The sequence below is a fragment of the Mchenga conophoros genome, linkage group LG1, assembly GCF_057382185.1.
Source record: "Mchenga conophoros isolate Kocher_MC1m ecotype Shallow Benthic linkage group LG1, M_conophoros_male_GT1.1, whole genome shotgun sequence".
NCBI classification, from domain to species: Eukaryota; Metazoa; Chordata; class Actinopteri; order Cichliformes; family Cichlidae; genus Mchenga; species Mchenga conophoros.
This window is the reverse complement of record NC_140526.1, coordinates 11,804,369-11,822,155: the sequence shown is the minus strand read 5'-3', so window position 1 is coordinate 11,822,155 and position 17,787 is coordinate 11,804,369. Positions and strand designations below refer to the sequence as shown.

The 17,787-nt window shown below is 36.9% G+C and overlaps 1 protein-coding gene across 1 annotated transcript in view; it reads right to left on the bottom strand.

The window, feature by feature from the left end:
• Positions 1–17,787, bottom strand: part of cd276 (CD276 molecule) — a 76,338-nt gene that overhangs the window by 23,469 nt on the left and 35,082 nt on the right. The window lies entirely within an intron of this gene.

Here is a 17,787-nt window from a genome sequence, read left to right as displayed (position 1 = left end):
ATAGCTGCGAGCCTGGCTGTAGCACAAACAAGCCTCCTTCAGAGAATGCCCACTCGGGGCAAAAAAAAAAAAAAAGAAAAAAAAAAGAAAGAAAACAAATGCTGAAAAAATGACTGGCATTGGACAAACGCAATGGTGAAGCATGTTTAAAGACTTGGCATCAGAAATGAAGACAGGCAAGCTAAAATATAAACCAGCCAAGATGGAAGGCTAATACCGGCATTTAATCTCCGAAGGAAATCCATTAAAAAAGTAAACACCACAACAAAACAAAACAAAAAAACATTATCCTGTAAAACAAGTGTACTTGATATTAAAAATAGATTTATTTGATATGGCAACATTATTTGGTCAGTTTGTTGGCTTACCATATTATTAGATGGAGTGGTGTGGCATTTATTGTACAAACATGACTCCTAATGACTTCAGGAAAGATGCCAGTTAATGTTTTACAACACTAACTGGAGAGATCTCTTTAAGTCTGTACACATATTGATCCTTTAACTCTTTTGTGAATGCCACGATCACATCAAATTCTCAGTTTGTACAACATTTTGGTTTATTGACAAAAAAACCCCTGCAAAATGACTATTCACCTTCACTGTGAACATATTAGCATGCTGATGTTAGCATCTAACACGATGCACCATTTGACTTACACCCTGCTTTGTTATTTCTGCTCGACGAAGATTCATGCTTTGATATCACTCTAAATTAAGAGAGCAGAATTGCATACAAAAACGTATGTTAAGATTATACTGTAATTTTAAGGTTGCCATGGCCTGTTTAGCTGTTTATATCCATTTCAAGAGTGTCTCTCAATACAAAAGGCATTATAAAGACTCCTTGGTGCTGCAACTGCAGAGCAGAATAAAGAACGAAATGTCAGAGAAAGGATAAAATCTGGAAAGTCAATCTTGTCATTATGATGAAGCTGTGTAAGCCTCCCCAGGCTAGCCATGAGTGATGATGCTGTGGACTGCTGTCCACTGAGCCCTTCGCTCTGCTATATTTAAAGAATGACCATCTGAAAGCCACTTCGTACCAGGAACGAACACATGTATGAAAGAACTAATCGTACAAGAGCTGTTCACGTGTTGTGATTGCAAAAAAAGGTAACAAATATGTCTAGCTTTTTGTGGCGAGTAAAGAAGGTGCAGTGCTCTTTGTTTCCATGGTCTCTCATTCTCTTTTTATTCTCATACCTTCCCCACCATGCTTTTCCTCCCTCTAGGCAGGCTGATAAAGACAAATGCCATAGTCGGCTATCATTGCAACGCTGGGGCCCAAAGGGCTGCAGGATCATATTTTTCTTTTTCTCTTGTTTGATGATGTGATTTTGTTTTCTTCAGAAATAGATTTGTCTCTAATGGCTCTGTTTACCTATCCTCTCTTTCCCCTTTTTCCCTACTCCCTCTGTGCAAGGGTAAGGATGGAGTGCTCTGGGCTGCACTGTCACATTACCTGGAGCCTGCAGACAGAGGACAAACTTAACTGATACACTTGGCATTTTCTCAATGCTGTTAATGTGTAGCACTAATCAGAATACACACTTAAAATGTTGTCTGTTAGAAAAATCAATTATAAATTTCAAGCCAACTTTGTACTCAACACTGTTGGAAGTGTAATGTGTGCCTAACATTAAGCTGATTTGATTTGATAGAGACAGACAATGATAATAACAGACCTAAATGCCAAACTCTCATCAGGGTTCCTTGTCTGTATTTATTATCCTTCCATGTTTGCTGATGCCAACACAAAGTGTTGTGTTACCAGTAAACATGAAATGAATATTATGTGCACTGTGGGCACAAATGAAATCATGCTATCTACAGAGTAGATCTTTTTTTGTTGTCATATTGGCACATAAAGAACTGGAAGCACAGTAACGATCTAGATACTTTTAGCGTATTTAAACTTTACAGCATTTATGAATTTAGTCTTGCGTAACAGTAATACATTTTATCCTGAAATAATATTTGGTCTTCTAAAAATTACATTTAGTATACTTCATATATGAAAGAAGATCAACAGAAATCTCAATTTGAATTCTGAGGAATTTTCTTGCTTGTGGCATGTGATTCCAAACAAGCAGCCTCTGGTTACTCGTTTATTAGATATTTCTGTCTTGTGATGTGGCCACTAAGAAGGGACATAATCCACAGCTCATGTAGAGATCACATATTTTGTGTACATTACTGATAAACAGATTGTGAGGACATGGCAGTAGTAACACCAGTGCAATATCATAGCTTACTGATTATGTTGTGACTTTACTCAAAGTGTTGGTGTGACGCTATATATATGTAAAATATAAGGTAGAGATGGCACGATACCACTTTTTTATGTCCGATACCGATATCATAAATTTGGCTATCGGCCGATACCGATATGAATCCGATATAGTGTGTTTTTTAATCAATAAAACTGTTTTTTTAATATCTTGCTGCTTTTTGTATAAGTTCATACTCAAGTAAAAAAAACCCAAAAAAAAACACACTAAAGCTATTCTGTTATACCTGTATGCAAAAAATGCACTGCACCCAAAATATTTCATAGTTCAGCAATACTGATCAATCTAATAATCTTAAACCTACTCCATCACCCTCCCTATTCTGGTATTTTAAAGAGTAAGCAACCTAACTAATAGGGCTCTAAAACTCCCAGCAAAAAAAAAAAAAAGAAAAAAGAAAAAAGAAGGAACCACCCCCCACCCTCCACCTCATGATGCTTAATCGACGTAATCAACTTTAATTTGAAGCAGTGTGAAAAAAAAACGCACAGAAATAAATTATTTTTCAAGAATAAATAAATAGATTCAACATCTTTCTTCAACATAATTGCAGACTGCACAGATGGTACCTTCCCAAAGGAAAAAGTACTATAGCTTACTAGGGTATATTAGACTTAATAGCTACTATATACAGTAATGGACTTCTATTCATTTTACGTCAGATTAAAACTTTGGGTCTAAGATTCAGATAATTATTTAATAAAAGCTAGACATTTTAAATGAGAATAAGAAAGAAAAGTATGAGTTTTGTGAGGTGCTTTTTTGATATTTAATGGATAGGATTACATTTTGTATTTTTCTCCGATATCCGATCCAGTAATTTATGTCAGTATCGGACCGATACCAATATGTAATATCAGATCGGTCCATCTCTATTAGAGATGTGAATATTACTGCAGATGTTACTGTCAAAGTTGCTGTGACTCAAACATAGAAACATTTGATTTTTTTTATTTCCCTCACCTAGTTTATTTTAAAGTATTTTATAGCATAGAAAACCTTTGAAAATAGGCTTCAGTTCACATTTAAGTCCAGAAAATCATAAATCAAAATATGGATATTACCTGTCCACAGATTCATGGTGACGTAACTGCTCTTTTAACTGTCTGGTGTCTTTGCTTTGTTTGGTGTTTGTAGACATGGTTTACATGAGTTTTTAGCTGAGATTCAGAGGTTTCTGTGGACACTACTCATGTCAGCACTTATATTTCTGACCTTGTGTTATAATTGATTAAACGCGATCTCCTCCCTTTTGCCCCCATTTTTGATGTTGTGGATGCAAATGATCAGGCATGACATTCTCATAATAAATCAGAGAACATACTGCAAATAATTATTTCTGCATTTGTGTGATTGAAATGAATTGAAAATGTGTGCAATGACACCGTTTTAAAGATTTAGCCTAAATAATTTTGGCGTGAATGAGCCTAAACATGATGACCTGACTAATGACACCATATCACCTGTGACACTCACACACGCACGTATGACTTTGCCAGTTTCAGCTGAAACAATTTCAGTGTGAGGGCTGCACGGCGTCAATGCATTAGCGCCGTGATTACAGCCGGATTGGCGTCCTTGCGGTGGTGCCGTAATGTTTGGTGATAAGAAAAAATTCCAAATAATTCTGGCTATAGATTTTGTTTGGGCAAACAAAGGTACTAATAATTGACATCAAAGAGAGACAAAATGGCAAAGATGAAGAAAGTCGAAGAAGATCTGGAAGAGATTAAGCATTCACTTAATTCGTTGACGTCGGAAATTGAAAAAGTAAATAAGCAACAAGGAATATTAATGTCGATGATGGAGCAAATCAAAGAACTAAAAGATCTGGTCAAGGAGAAAGATAAGACAATCCATTTTTTGGAAAGGAAGGTGGACGACCTAGAACAGCAGGCTCGACTCGAGGAAATGGTCATTACAGGTCTGGAAACTAAACACAGAACATATGCGAGAGTTACCGAATCTGGGACTGGTGCAAAACGAGGAGAGGACGTGCCCCCGATGGAGGAGCTACAATCGTTGGAACGGCAGGTTGTGGAATTCTTTTCGAGTAAAAATCTTCCCCTGCATAGTAACAATATATCTGCATGCTATACTCTTCCTAGAAGGCACAAAAATGCTCCTCCAGCAATTGTAGTGAGATTTGTTAATCGAAAACACAAAGTAGAATTGCTGAGACGGTCCAGCCTTTTGAAAGGAAGTGGAGTATATCTGAATGAACATCTTACAAAAAGAAATGCAGATATTGCAAGACAAGCTCGTATTTTACGGAAGGAGAAAAAGATTCAAGCAACCTGGACCAGGAATTGCAAAGTGATGATTAAACTGAATGGAACACCAGAAGAAGCCAAGGTTGTAACGATTAAGGAACTTGAGGAATTGGACAATTATACGTGATAATATGATTAAGATAGACAAATGGTTGCGACCAATTATGGCTATAACTAGTTTATTTTTGGCAAGGTCAAATGCTACTTCGGGAGGAAAAGGACAAAAGGAAATTGTAAAATTGGATATGGAAGATAACAAGATCAACGGACTTTAAAATATGTTGATAAATGAATGTGAGATTGCTTAGGATCTTTTCTTTCCTTTTTCAGTTTTTTTTTTTTTTTTCTCCTTTTTTTCTCTTTTTTTGTTTCCTTCTCTTTCTTATGAGGTAATAGATAGCGCTAGAATAATTTATGCATTATGTTTGACGACACAGATTATAAATCATATGATTTTGAAGTAGGTATTGACCCTGAAAGGAATGTGCTTAATACAATTAATGTCACATGTGATTATTTTACAGAGGAGCAATTCAGGGATAAGGTTGATATAGCCAATACATTTTCTTTAATTCATATTAACTGCAGAAGTCTTTATAGAAGTTTTGCTTCGATTGAAGATTTTCTGTATAGTCTGAGAGGCAAGTTTCAAATAATTGCTCTGTCTGAAACATGGTTAGATGAGAATAAGGGTTGTAATTTTTGTATTGAAGGATACGATTTGTACTTTGTGAATAGAATTAAGACAAAGGCAGGAGGGGTGGCACTTTTCGTTAATTGTGATTTGAAATGTAAAAAAGTTGAATGTATGTCTGTTGTTATGGATGATTTAATGGAGTCTGTGACAGTAGAATTGGATATAGAAAAGAGAAGTAATATAATTGTAACGTGTATATATAGGAAACCGGGATCACAGATTGAGTTATTTACAGAAGCAGTAGAAAATTTATTGAGTAAGGTTAAGGGAAATAAGACTGTATGTTTGTGTGGTGATTACAATATTGATCTTTGTAAAGTGACAAATGATAAGGCTTCGTCAGATTTTTTTGAATTAATATATGGTAAAGGATTTTATCCTTTAATTATAAAGCCGAGTAGAATAACGGAGAAATCAGAAACACTAATTGATCATATTTTTATTAATAGTTTGGAGAATAATATTGAAAGTGGCCTCATCATAAATGATATAAGCGATCATCTACCAGTCTTTTTTATTTTCGATTTAAATATGAAAAGAAAGAAAGAAGCTAGTTTTGTGAGTTATAGAAGGTTAAGAAATGATGAAGCAATTAATAGGTTTAGACAAGATCTCATGGAAACGGACTGGAAGGAGGTTTATGTTAATGAGGTCAACATTGCATACGGAGTATTTCTAAATATATATTTGGCCTTGTATGATAAACATTGTCCATTGATATCATTTAAGCATAAGAAAAAGAATATAAATAGGAAACCTTGGATAACTAAGGGTCTTGCAAATGCGTGTAAAAAGAAAAATAATTTATATAGGGAGTATATAATATATAGAACTAAAAATGCGGAAATGAAATATAAACTATATAAAAATAAGTTGGTATTAATATTGAGGAAAGCTAAGAAAGATTACTATAATAAAGTTTTTCAGGAAAACAAAAATAATATTAAGGGCATTTGGAATATTTTTAAAGAGGTATTGGGTAATAAGAACACACCCAAAGTTCGGCCTAATTATTTTATTAATAATAATCAAGTTGTTAAAGATAAGACCGAAGTAGCAAACGAATTCAATTCTTTTTTTGTAAATGTTGGACCTACTTTAGCAAATCTAATCAGGAAAAATGATGATCCAGGAGATGAGGAAGCCTGGATAGGTGATAATAGAATGGTTAATTCCATATTCTTAGCCGATACTACCATAAAAGAAATAGTAGCAATCGTAAAAAATTGTAAAAATAAAAAATCTACTGATTGTGATGGTATAGACATGGTCATAATTAAAAAGACAATAGATTGTATAAGTACTCCTCTTTGTTATATTTTTAATCTTTCGCTACAGTCAGGAGTATTCCCTGACAGAATGAAAGTGGCAAAAGTAATACCATTATATAAATCAGGAGATAAGCATAGTTTTAACAATTATAGGCCAGTGTCTCTTTTATCACAGTTTTCAAAATTGCTAGAAAAACTCTTTGCACAAAGACTTGATAGTTTTATTGAAAAATATCAACTAATACATGAAAACCAATTTGGATTTCGTAAAAATAGGTCAACGGCATTAGCGTTGTTGGCTTTTATTGAAGATATTTCATCTGCAACACATAATAATAAATACACAGTGGGAGTATTTGTTGATTTAAAAAAAGCTTTTGATACGATACAACATTCTATTTTGATTTCTAAATTGTATAACTATGGAGTGAGAGGAGTAGCATTGAATTGGTTAATGAGTTATTTAGAGAATAGGTTGCAATATGTTTATTATTTTGGCAATACTTCTGAAAGACTGAAGATTGTATGTGGTGTTCCTCAAGGTTCTATTTTGGGACCTAAACTCTTTAATTTATATATTAATGATATTTGTGACGTATCTAAAAGGTTAAATTCGATTTTATTTGCAGATGACACAAATTTTTATTGCTCTGGAGAGAATTTGAAAGACTTGGTTGAAATTATGACTTCTGAGATGTTAAGAATAAAAAAATGGTTTGATGTAAATAAATTATCTTTGAATCTGACAAAAACGAAATATATGATATTTGGCAATCGTGTAAAGGAGGATAAAGTCATTATGTTTATAGAGGAAGAATTGATTGAAAGAGTTACTGAATTTCGTTTTTTGGGTGTAATAGTGGATGAGAATTTGACATGGAAATCTCATATTGAACATATTAGAAAGAAAATGGTCAAAAGTATTTATATTTTGGGTAGTATAAGAGATTTATTAAATTATAAAACAATGCGTATTTTATATTTTTCTTTGTTTTTTTCATATATCAACTATTGTGTTGAAGTTTGGGGGAATACATATGAGGATACCATAAAACCTTTAAACCTATTACAGAAGAAAGTTATATGAATAATTCATAATGTTAAATATAGAGAACATACAAACAAATTATTTATAGAATCAAAATTATTAAAATTAGGAGATTTAGTGAAATTACGGACATTATTAATTATGTTTAAGGCTAAAAATAATATTTTGCCTTTTAAGTTACAAAGAGTATTTTTGATGTGTTCAAGGGGAGAAGAGAATAGAAGGAAATTTTATTTTAAACATCAGTTAGCCAGGACTACACAAAGATTAATGAGCACAACGGTTAGGGGTATAAGACTGTGGAATTCACTTCATTATAATTTAAAGAATTGTATAAATTTACAATGTTTTAAAAAGTGTTATATGTTTAAAACGATAACTCAGTATGAAGAATGCGAATGAATGTGATGTTGGTTTGGGATTCGACCGGAGAGAAATGTCAATATTAGTTTGTTCCTGATTTTTGGTGCCCACCGGTGATATAAGTTCGATGGTAGATAGGGGGCAGGGTTTAATAAGAATATTTTCTTCTTCCTGCTCCTTTTCACACATGGTTGTTGTGTTTTGTTGACAGAAGATGTGGTTGTTTTGTTTGATTTGTAGTACCAAGTGTGAAATAAATAAAAATGAAATGAAATGAAATGAAATGAAGTGTTTCAAACCATGTTCCAGAGTTTTTAGTTCATCGTTCATGAGGTTTCAAGAAGAAAATGAAAGACAGATCTGAATGTTTGAAAGTGTTTTGGAGAAATTCTGTAAAGATTAGATGAACAGTACTCAAAGGATAAATTTAATTGGTTTATTTTGTTAGATAAGTTGAACAAAAAGTTAAACAAGCAAGTAAATAAAGAAACAAGGTAAAACGAAGTAAGAGCAAAAAAGTTAGCAAGTAAATAACGAAACAAGGTAGAGGAGAGAAAACCCCAACAATCCCCTCTGAGCAAGCACTAGGCGACAGTGGGGAGGAAAAACTGCCTTTAAACGGGCAGAAACCGCCGGCAGGAGGGGGCAGTCAACTGCCGGGACTGGTTGGGGGGGTGAACAGAGGTGGAGCAAGACGAGGCTACATCAGTTGAAGAAGCAGTATTGTCCCTCTTCCGAAAAAAGCTGAAGAATTTTTTCTTCTTTTTCATGGACTTTTCTACGAGCGCCTTTTTCTCCAGGATGAGGGTTCTCAACTCATCGATGGTTTCTGTGTTTTGCTTCTTAAGTTTCTTGCATGTTTGTTCCACCTGTTCTAATGTTGCTTGTGTTTCTTCAAGCTTTTCTTTGAGGTCTTTGGATGTTGCCTCCTGTGTTAGCTTTGTCTTCTGCAGGTCTGCATTTCTCAGTTGATCTTCTTTGTGCAGGCCTTCTAGCTGCTCATTTCTTCTCTGGATGTCGTGGAGCGTACACTGCAGGTCTACATGCGTTTTGTCTTGCTTTTGGGCCTGCATTTCGGTGTTTTCCCGCTTCAAGTTGTTGAATTCCAACAATATCCCCTTAATGAGCTCTGAGTTGTTTTTTGCCATTTGATCGATCCTTTTCTGCATCTGTGAGCATCGTTTTTCCAGTGTTTTCTTTTCTCCCTCCAGCTCACTTGTTTTGACCTTCAGTTCATTACAGAATCCTTGCATTTTTTGATTTTTACTCTCTAAGTCCTTGATAATGCACTTTTCTTCTGTCAGTCTTTCTTGCTGTTGCTCTTTCTCTTGAAGGAGGTCTTTATTTTGGCACAGTGTTTGATCCAACCTTACCTTCACCATTGTGTACTTTTCCTGCATGCCTTGGAGCTCGCGCTGCAGGTCTTTTTGCTTTTTGTCCTGTTCTTCCTTCTGTTGGAGGACTTCTTTATTTTTTTCTTCAGCTTCATCAAGCTTTCTCTGGAGCAGGTGATTCTTTTGGTCCATGTATTGGAGATCCCACTCTATCTTATGCTCGGACATTTCTTTAACTTCAGCGCTCTTTTTCTTGTTTTCTTTGATGAGGAATACAATCTGCTCTCTGGCTTGAGCAAACTTGATCCCCCAGCCCTCATTAATAATGTTGATGTCGGGCTGGCGCTGTAGTGTTTCTTCCAGGTGTTTATTTTGTGCTTCCATTTGTAAGCACTTCTTCTCCAGGTGAAGTTTTTCTTTTTCAATTTGTTGAATTTTGTTCTGGAGATGGTTGTTTACATTTCTACTCTCCCGTAATGCCCTTTGAGTGGATAAGAGGCCATTTGGAGAAATTGGCCGGCCACGCGTGGAAGGAGAGGCGGCGTAATCTTTTTGTCTTGGTTGCCGTAATCTTGGATACATGTTGGCGTTTGTATCCGATGACTCTGACAGGTTTCCGAATGTTTCTGTAGTGAACGTTTGAAGGCTGCAAACACAAAGGCTGCGAAGAAACGAACTAAAAATTGCTGTTTCTCACCCCTACTTAAGGAAAAACTTCAAAGGATCAAAGATCCATATGACATCATCACTCCTAAGCCAATCAGATTGTCACATGACATTTTGGAATGGGGATTTTTTTTTTTTTTAAACAGTTTTCAAATGTAACTTAATATTTCTTAAGTGACCTGTTTAGTTGATTAAGAAATTTATTGCCACAAACGTCCCTAATGTTAAATAAGAGACAACAGAAAAAAAGAGTTTTTTTCCTATGTAATAGAGCTATAATATTTTTTTTATAATTATCCTACTTTTTATAAAAGGGAACATTATTTAAAGAATATGTAGTTAATTAAACAAACTCTCTGTTCATCTACAGGGTATAACGAGAAGGGTGAGCTTCCTGCTCGAAAATGAAATGACCAAAATAAATGTATTTCTCTGCAATTACAAACTGTGTAAACAGTCTTTGTATCAAAAAGCGAATGCTTGTGAGATGTCATTAGAGATTACAGATGGCACGATACCACTTTTTTATGTCCGATACCGATATCATAAATTTGGATTTCGGCCGATACCGATATGAATCCGATATAGTGTGTTTTTTAATCAATAAAACTGTTTTTTTAATATCTTGCTGCTTTTTGTATAAGTTCATACTCAGGTTAAAAAAAAACAAACAAACACTAAAGCTATTCTTTTATACCTGTATGCAAAAAATGCACTGCACCCAAAATATTTCATAGTTCAGGAATACTGATCAATCTAATAAACTTAAACCTACTCCACCCTCCCTATTCTGGTATTTTAAAGAGTAAGCAACCTAACTAATAGGGCTCTAAAACTCCCAGCAAAAAAAAAATAAAAAAAATAAAAAAAATAGGGAACCACCCTCCACCCTCCACCTCATGATGCTTAATCGACGTAATCAACTTTAATTTGATGCAGTGTGAAAAAAAATGCACAGAAATAAATTATTTTTCCAAGAATAATTAAATAAATTCAACATCTTTCTTCAACAGAACTGCAGACTGCACAGATGGTACCTTCCCAAAGGAAAAAGTACTATAGCTTACTAGGGTATATATATTAGACTTAATAGTCACTATATACAGTAATGGACTTCTATTTATTTTACATCAGATTAAAACTTTGGGTGTAAGATTCAGATAATTATTTAATAAAAGCTCGACATTTTAAATGAGAATAAGAAAGAAAAGTATGTCTTTGTGCCCCCTTTTCCCTGTTCATGCCCTATCGGCCCCCCTGGCCAAACTTTGCTAGATCCGCCCCTGCACAGTTACCAGCCGTCAGCTACGTAGAAAAGGATCCTGGTCTAGAAAGCAATATCAGAATCAGAATCAGAATTGTGTTTATTGATTCTGATATTATTAAATATCCATATATTAAATAAATTTTAACAACAGATTATCAAGCTTAAACGTGCTGCTGTTATTCAGCCGCTGGTTTCCTCTTTCTGGTGCAAAGTGGGAGATAAACAAACAAGAGAGACGGACTCGCGACAGAAAAGCCGATCAGCTGATCACTGATCAGTTTCATGATTGAAGTAGCAGCAGGAGGGGGAGAGAAGAGGCAGTCGCTTCATATATCGGTTGTTAAGCTTAACGTGGGAATGCTTTACAAACATTCAGAGATGAACTTACACACTTGCTTTACTTCTCTCTGGGATCACTTCCTCGGAGATGAAATGCTGGTTTGCATGCTACAAAATACACACAGCCGCTCTATGTGAGCACACTGCTTTGACGTGCTACGGTTATGAGGAGAGTCACGCCGTGTCGCAAGTTTTGTGAGGTGCTTTTTTGATATTTAATGGATCGGATTACATCTTGTATTTTTCCCCGATATCCGATCCAGTAATTTACGTCAGTATCGGACCGATACCGATACGGTCCATCTCTAATATAAGGCAGGTGCAGAAGCTATAAAGCGGTCATTTTCTATTACGCTGCACATGGATATAACACACTATGTCGTTTCCTTGCAGATTTTTTATGAGCATAATCAAATTTCTCAAAAACAAGTGCCATATGGAAAGTTGCTACAATTATACCATCAATCAATTTTTGTAGCATTTTTATATGTGATAACAACCACACCTAACCCAGGGCTTATCCTGAAGTAATACTTATTATACAAGGGGTGCATCACCGTAGGTGTTTTGTGGACTGTAGAAGACCACAGGAGCCTACTAAGATAAAAATAGATATTTAATGGGGGCAGGTAAGAGAATGATAAAATACCACCTCCATATGGAGCCTCTAACATAGGGCGCAACGCCAGGGAGAAAAGAGGCTCCCTTAGTCTCTAGAAGACACTATAGAGGACTTGCAAGGGCCCAGCTTAGGTATTGTTTGGGCTTCAGTAAAAGATTTGCAGGCATTTTTACAAGCCTGAGTGTTTTCTCTCCAGCACCTCTGGAGGAATAAAGTGCTCCTAAGACTCCCTTGCCTGTCATCTTGGTTCTGCAACGTGAAGGCGGTCGAGATCAAAGCTGCTTTCTCTCCAACTGTCACCCCAGTTTTACCTTCCTAGAAGACACCTTGCCTCTTAAGCTGGGACCAAAGGAGAATAATGTCTCTTGACGGAAGGATGGCTTCAGGCTAAAAAGAGCCTCAAGGCTCATTGTAGACAAGCTGGATGGATGAGGAAGAGGAGAGGAAGAGTCAATTAGGTTTTTCTTTCATTGTCAGGATGAACAACTTGGCTTTTTCCTGGCTGGTTGTGAAGATGGAGGTAGAGAGAAAGGGCACCTGTTACAGAGGAGAATTGATCACAGAAGAGCAAGCTGGACTAGGGGCTAGCCCAAGGGTTGAGCAGCAGCAGAGCCCAGCCCTGCTAGAGGGCCTATACAGCCCTGGAGACCACAGAGGCACAGCTAGAAACAGGCTTATATAGCTTTCTAACAATGAGTCATAAGGTAGAGATAAAGACATTTATTCTGACAATACAGTAAGAGCGGGAAGACAAAGTAAAGTGAATGAGATATAAAACTCAATGAGACAAAACAGGAGCTCAGAATTAAATCATACTCACCGTAAACTAGTGAAGTGATTGATATATATACACAAACTACCTCAGAAAGTGCAAATAGATGCACAGGCATCGATGATTTCAACTTTTTTCATGCACTTTCTGCGTAACACAACCTGACCACGGAAGAAAAGATTGGCAGAAACAATAACAACTGTGCTAATGGAAAGATGGCCTCAGTGTCAGAGGACACGGATTAATCAGAATGAAAAACATGAGCATGAATATTAGGATTACATTGAACGAATGACTTTGAATTTGTTTCAGCTTCAGTTTCAATTATGAGCCTTTATTATCAACCTCGAAGGTGTCCATCAAAACCCCAGAACCCTCCCCATTCAGCCCCAGCTTGAAAAGCTTGTGACTGCACAGGCACACCAGCTGTTCTTGCAATATTTCTAGGAACACCTCTCCTCACCAAGAGAGGACAAGGAGCTGACTTGTAGAGGGAAAACTTGGCAAACTGAGATGGATGGCGACAGGTTTTTGTCCTGTCAGCATCTTCGCTTGGAGCCTTTGCTCTTTTTTGCATTTCAATAAATAGCTTTTCAGTAAGATGCTACCTCACTGTCATATTGGCATGCAGAGAGGCAATGTGCTCATCTCTAGGACGACCTAGCGCCCATTTACTTACACAATTTGTCTGACATTATTGCCCTTCCCCTGACGCTATGGGTTTGAGGCAAGCAGGAGTGTATGATGTGCAGACGTGCACATTAAAACAAAATAATGGCTCTGCATTTATAGGAATAAAGATTCTAACAGCCCTCTTTTTTTCTCAGCGGGAGAACTATAAAAGCCATCTGGTGGTGGTGCAGAAAGTAGTGGAAAGTATGCAGGAGAGCAAGGTGGATGAGTTAGTGAGTCAGTGAAGGTTGAAGCGATGGGGGGTAAGCGGGGGAGTGACCAAGTGACCTGAGGAGGTGAAAAAACAATTGGATGAATTAGTTTTTGCTTCATAAGCAAGCAGAGACTGAGGCTGTGACTGCGTGAATGCTGGACTGGGCTTGAATCACAATGAACTCTGTGGTATTAGTCTACTCTCAACTCGTAAGCTATCTCTCAGACATGTCAGGCTGCTTCTGACCTTTCTCCAGTGGAAGGTTGGCTCAAAGTGTGGAGGTAGTCTGCCTATAATGCAGTGCTATGGATTTAGAATGATGAGATGGTGTGCTAAGGTTACCACCCTCATAAAATGAGTCAGACTTTAATCTGATTGATCCACAGGTGAATATTCCCTGCCACTCAACAGTCGCACAGCACAGAGAGGTTACAATGAGACATGGAGATGGAGTGTACTTGAGTTTCATTTGGCAGGTCAAAGCCAGAGATGGATTTCGATGATCGCAGCTTTTGCATATGAAACAAAACAGTGTAGCAGTATGAATGAAAAACTAAATTAATAGTATGAATTCACCTTTTTTCCCTCTCTTTGTGTTTATACGCCACTCTGCATTTCCACAGTGTGTCTTTTGTCTCATCTCCCTCCCCTGGCCCCCTACTTGCCACAGCAGATGGCTGCCCCTCCTTCAGCCTGGTTCTGCCAGAGATTTCTTCCTGTTAAAAGGGAATTTTTCCTTCCTACTGTCACCAAGTGCTTGCTCATGGGGGGTTGTCTGATTGTTGGGGTTTTCTCTGTATTAATATAGGTAGGGTCTTTACCTTGCAGCAACTTGTTGTGATTTGGTGCTATATAAATAAAACTGAACTGAATACAGAGTATAAAATGGTAAATGGCCTGTATTTATATAGCGCTTTACTAGTCCCTAAGGACCTCAAAGCGCTTTATATATCCAGTCATCCACCCATTCACACACACATTCACACACTGGTGATGGCAAGCTACATTGTAGCCACAGCCACCCTGGGGCACACTGATAAAAGATGGATATAGCAACTGTAACATGACCCATTGGTTTCTGAAGTCATGTTTTGAAGCCTCAAACAATTCTGTATCAACATCTGTTTCAAAAGGGTGGAGCTGATAACGAAGAGGGGGCTCTGACTGTAAATCTGCATGCTGATTGGCTAATAGGTTTTGGCAGACAACTTATTAGCCAATGCGCATAAAACCATTCAATTTGAAGCACAGTGTGAGACAGATTTATTAAAAATGCTTAGCGTTTTTATTCAATGTGACCACGAAAGATTGACTAACCCATAAACTCAGGACTAAAGTGTTTGCAGAAAGCTGTTTTCTGAAAGACTTCCATAATGCCAGAAGTCTTTTTGCAACCATAGCTATCGCCATCTGGTGGCCTTCAGACAGAATGAAAATTGTTAGGCTGAACTGGCTTCATTTTTGTGACCCAGAAGCAGTGTTGGTCAAGTTACTTGAAAAAAGTAATCAGTAACTAATTACCGATTACTTCCCTTAAAAAGTAATCCCGTTACTTTACTGATTACTTATTTCCAAAAGTAATTAATTACTTAGTTACTTTTTAAAAACACGATTAACAACCTGAGTAGGTGATAAAGTGATAGATCTTTCAGCCCAATTCTACTTTTTCTGCATAATCCATCATACAAAATGTAATCAAATGGAAAAGTCTCTCTTTAAAACTTGTTTAATTAGTTTTAAACTTTTAACTTTATGCATCAAGCAAAAATTTAATTATATGCAACATTCTCTGACTGGAAGAAATTTGTTTAACATTTAAACTTATTTTCTGCACATTCCAGCACATAAATTTATTTTTTTTTGTGTGTGTTTACACTCAGTCTTTCAAATAGATGCAAGTAAAACACAGCAGAAAATAAATAACATCAAAGACTCAGCGGTCCTCTTGCTCTATTTTCACCTGTAAAGCAGGAGTGGCGTAGGCGGAGGTTTACCCTGGTGCAGGTGTGCCGCAGCGGTCAGTGGAAGAATCCGCGAGTTTCTCTGTGAATTTCCCATTACGTCGTAGCGCACTCGGTGCTTGCTTGGAAGTTTAGGGGGTTTTTTCGCTGTAAAAAGAAGTTTTCTTCCCACGCACAACGGACACTAATGTTTTTGTCACTTTTTATGAAATCAAACTCAAAGTAAGGTCAGTACTTCCACGCTTTAAACGCTGCACGCTCATACTCTCTCCCGCACTCGATATATGATGCACTGTTGATCTGCACACAGCTGTTGTCACGAACGTCGCACTCGCTTACCTCACTGTCGTGAGACATTCTCGCAAAAGAAAAAAAAAAAAAAAAAAAAAAAAATCACGGTTTTAGTAACGCAGCGTTCCTACGGGAAAGTAACGGTAATCTAATTACCGTTTTTGCAATAGTAATCCCTTACTTTACTCGTTACCTGAAAAAAGTAATCAGATTACAGTAACGCGTTACTGCCCATCTCTGCCCAGAAGTGATATCCATGTTTTATACTGTTGGTCTGTGGGTTGTGTGTGAAACAAGGTTAGCCAAAGAGCAAAATGACATGCATTTAAAAAAAATGGCAATACCATATAAACAAAAGGGGAAGAAGGTAGATTCATAACTGTTAGAATTTTTGAGTTTTACCACAGTACACATAGCCAAAAGTACAATGAATGTTACTGAACTGTCTGATGGGAAAAGCATAGGGAAACTAAGTCACAAGTATTTACAGAGAAATTATTTCAAGTCTTGCTCATATATGCCAGGGGCAAGGTTAGCGTGAATTTTCTCATCTTTACAGCTGAAGGTAATCCCATACCCAGTAGAGGGGCTAATTAACTGAATATACAGCTCAGAGCCAACTGCACGGCTGTCGTGTTAGTAATGCAGAGGGTACGTTACAGACAGAGAGGTGCGAGGATGCGTAATAGCTCTGTGCTGGCATATATAAACAATGGCCTGGGGTAGAGGTGCGCAGTATAACCAGAATAAACTTCAGAATGGTAAAGACACTATCTGATGTGGATTTGGATACACTTATTTGTTCTGGTGCAGAATGGAATTTAAATGTCACATCAAAGAGCACAGTGAGCATCTTAAATGGCTTACTGGATGTTAACCAGTAAGCATACACTTGCATTTTACAATAAAAAAATGAACATTTGCATGCAAAGAAAATGGTGGGTGAAGAAACAGACTCAGGCGGCTTAACAGAGAGACGCAAACCATGAGGTAGCATGTCAGTAAGTGTGTGGGATGTTTGAGAATGTGACCCAGCTGTGACATGAACAACCCTTGCACTGGTGTAAAAAGAAAAACCACAAGGCACAAGACACTGCTGACCGAGTCCCTGTCCTAATGATAAGACAAGTCAGCCATGGAAGGACATGGTGAAAAAACAGGATTCATAGTACATGAAACACACTTGCAAGCCTTTTACCCAAAATGAAATCCCAAACCAGAGGTTTTGTGAAGCACACTGCATGGATATAAACACACGCACACACTCTACTGGCTACAGGATGCGATGAGCTCTTAATTTTAACCAGCATGGAGCTAACCTCCACAACTACTGTAAACTAGAACAACGTTTAATGTGATGATAAGTTAAACTTTAGCTAAAAAATGTATACAAACAATTCTGTGCACATTGTCTACCCTGCATTTGAAACCTATTCAATTAAAAAAACATGAACTATTAAAAAAGGTACACAGTTCTGATGTTTGCACAGAGACCACAGCTGCTTCAATAATGTTGAGGTTCAGGTTTTGGGGAGGAAAATCTATGACAGTGCTCCATTGTGTGTTTTTCTGTCCAGATATGCTTTTACTGCAGTTTGAGTGTTGAGATCACTGTCACTCTGAAAAATGACGTTGTCGCTGATTAGATGTTTTCCACATGGTATAAAAATCTAAGGGCACTTTTTTATCAATTTTAATAAAATC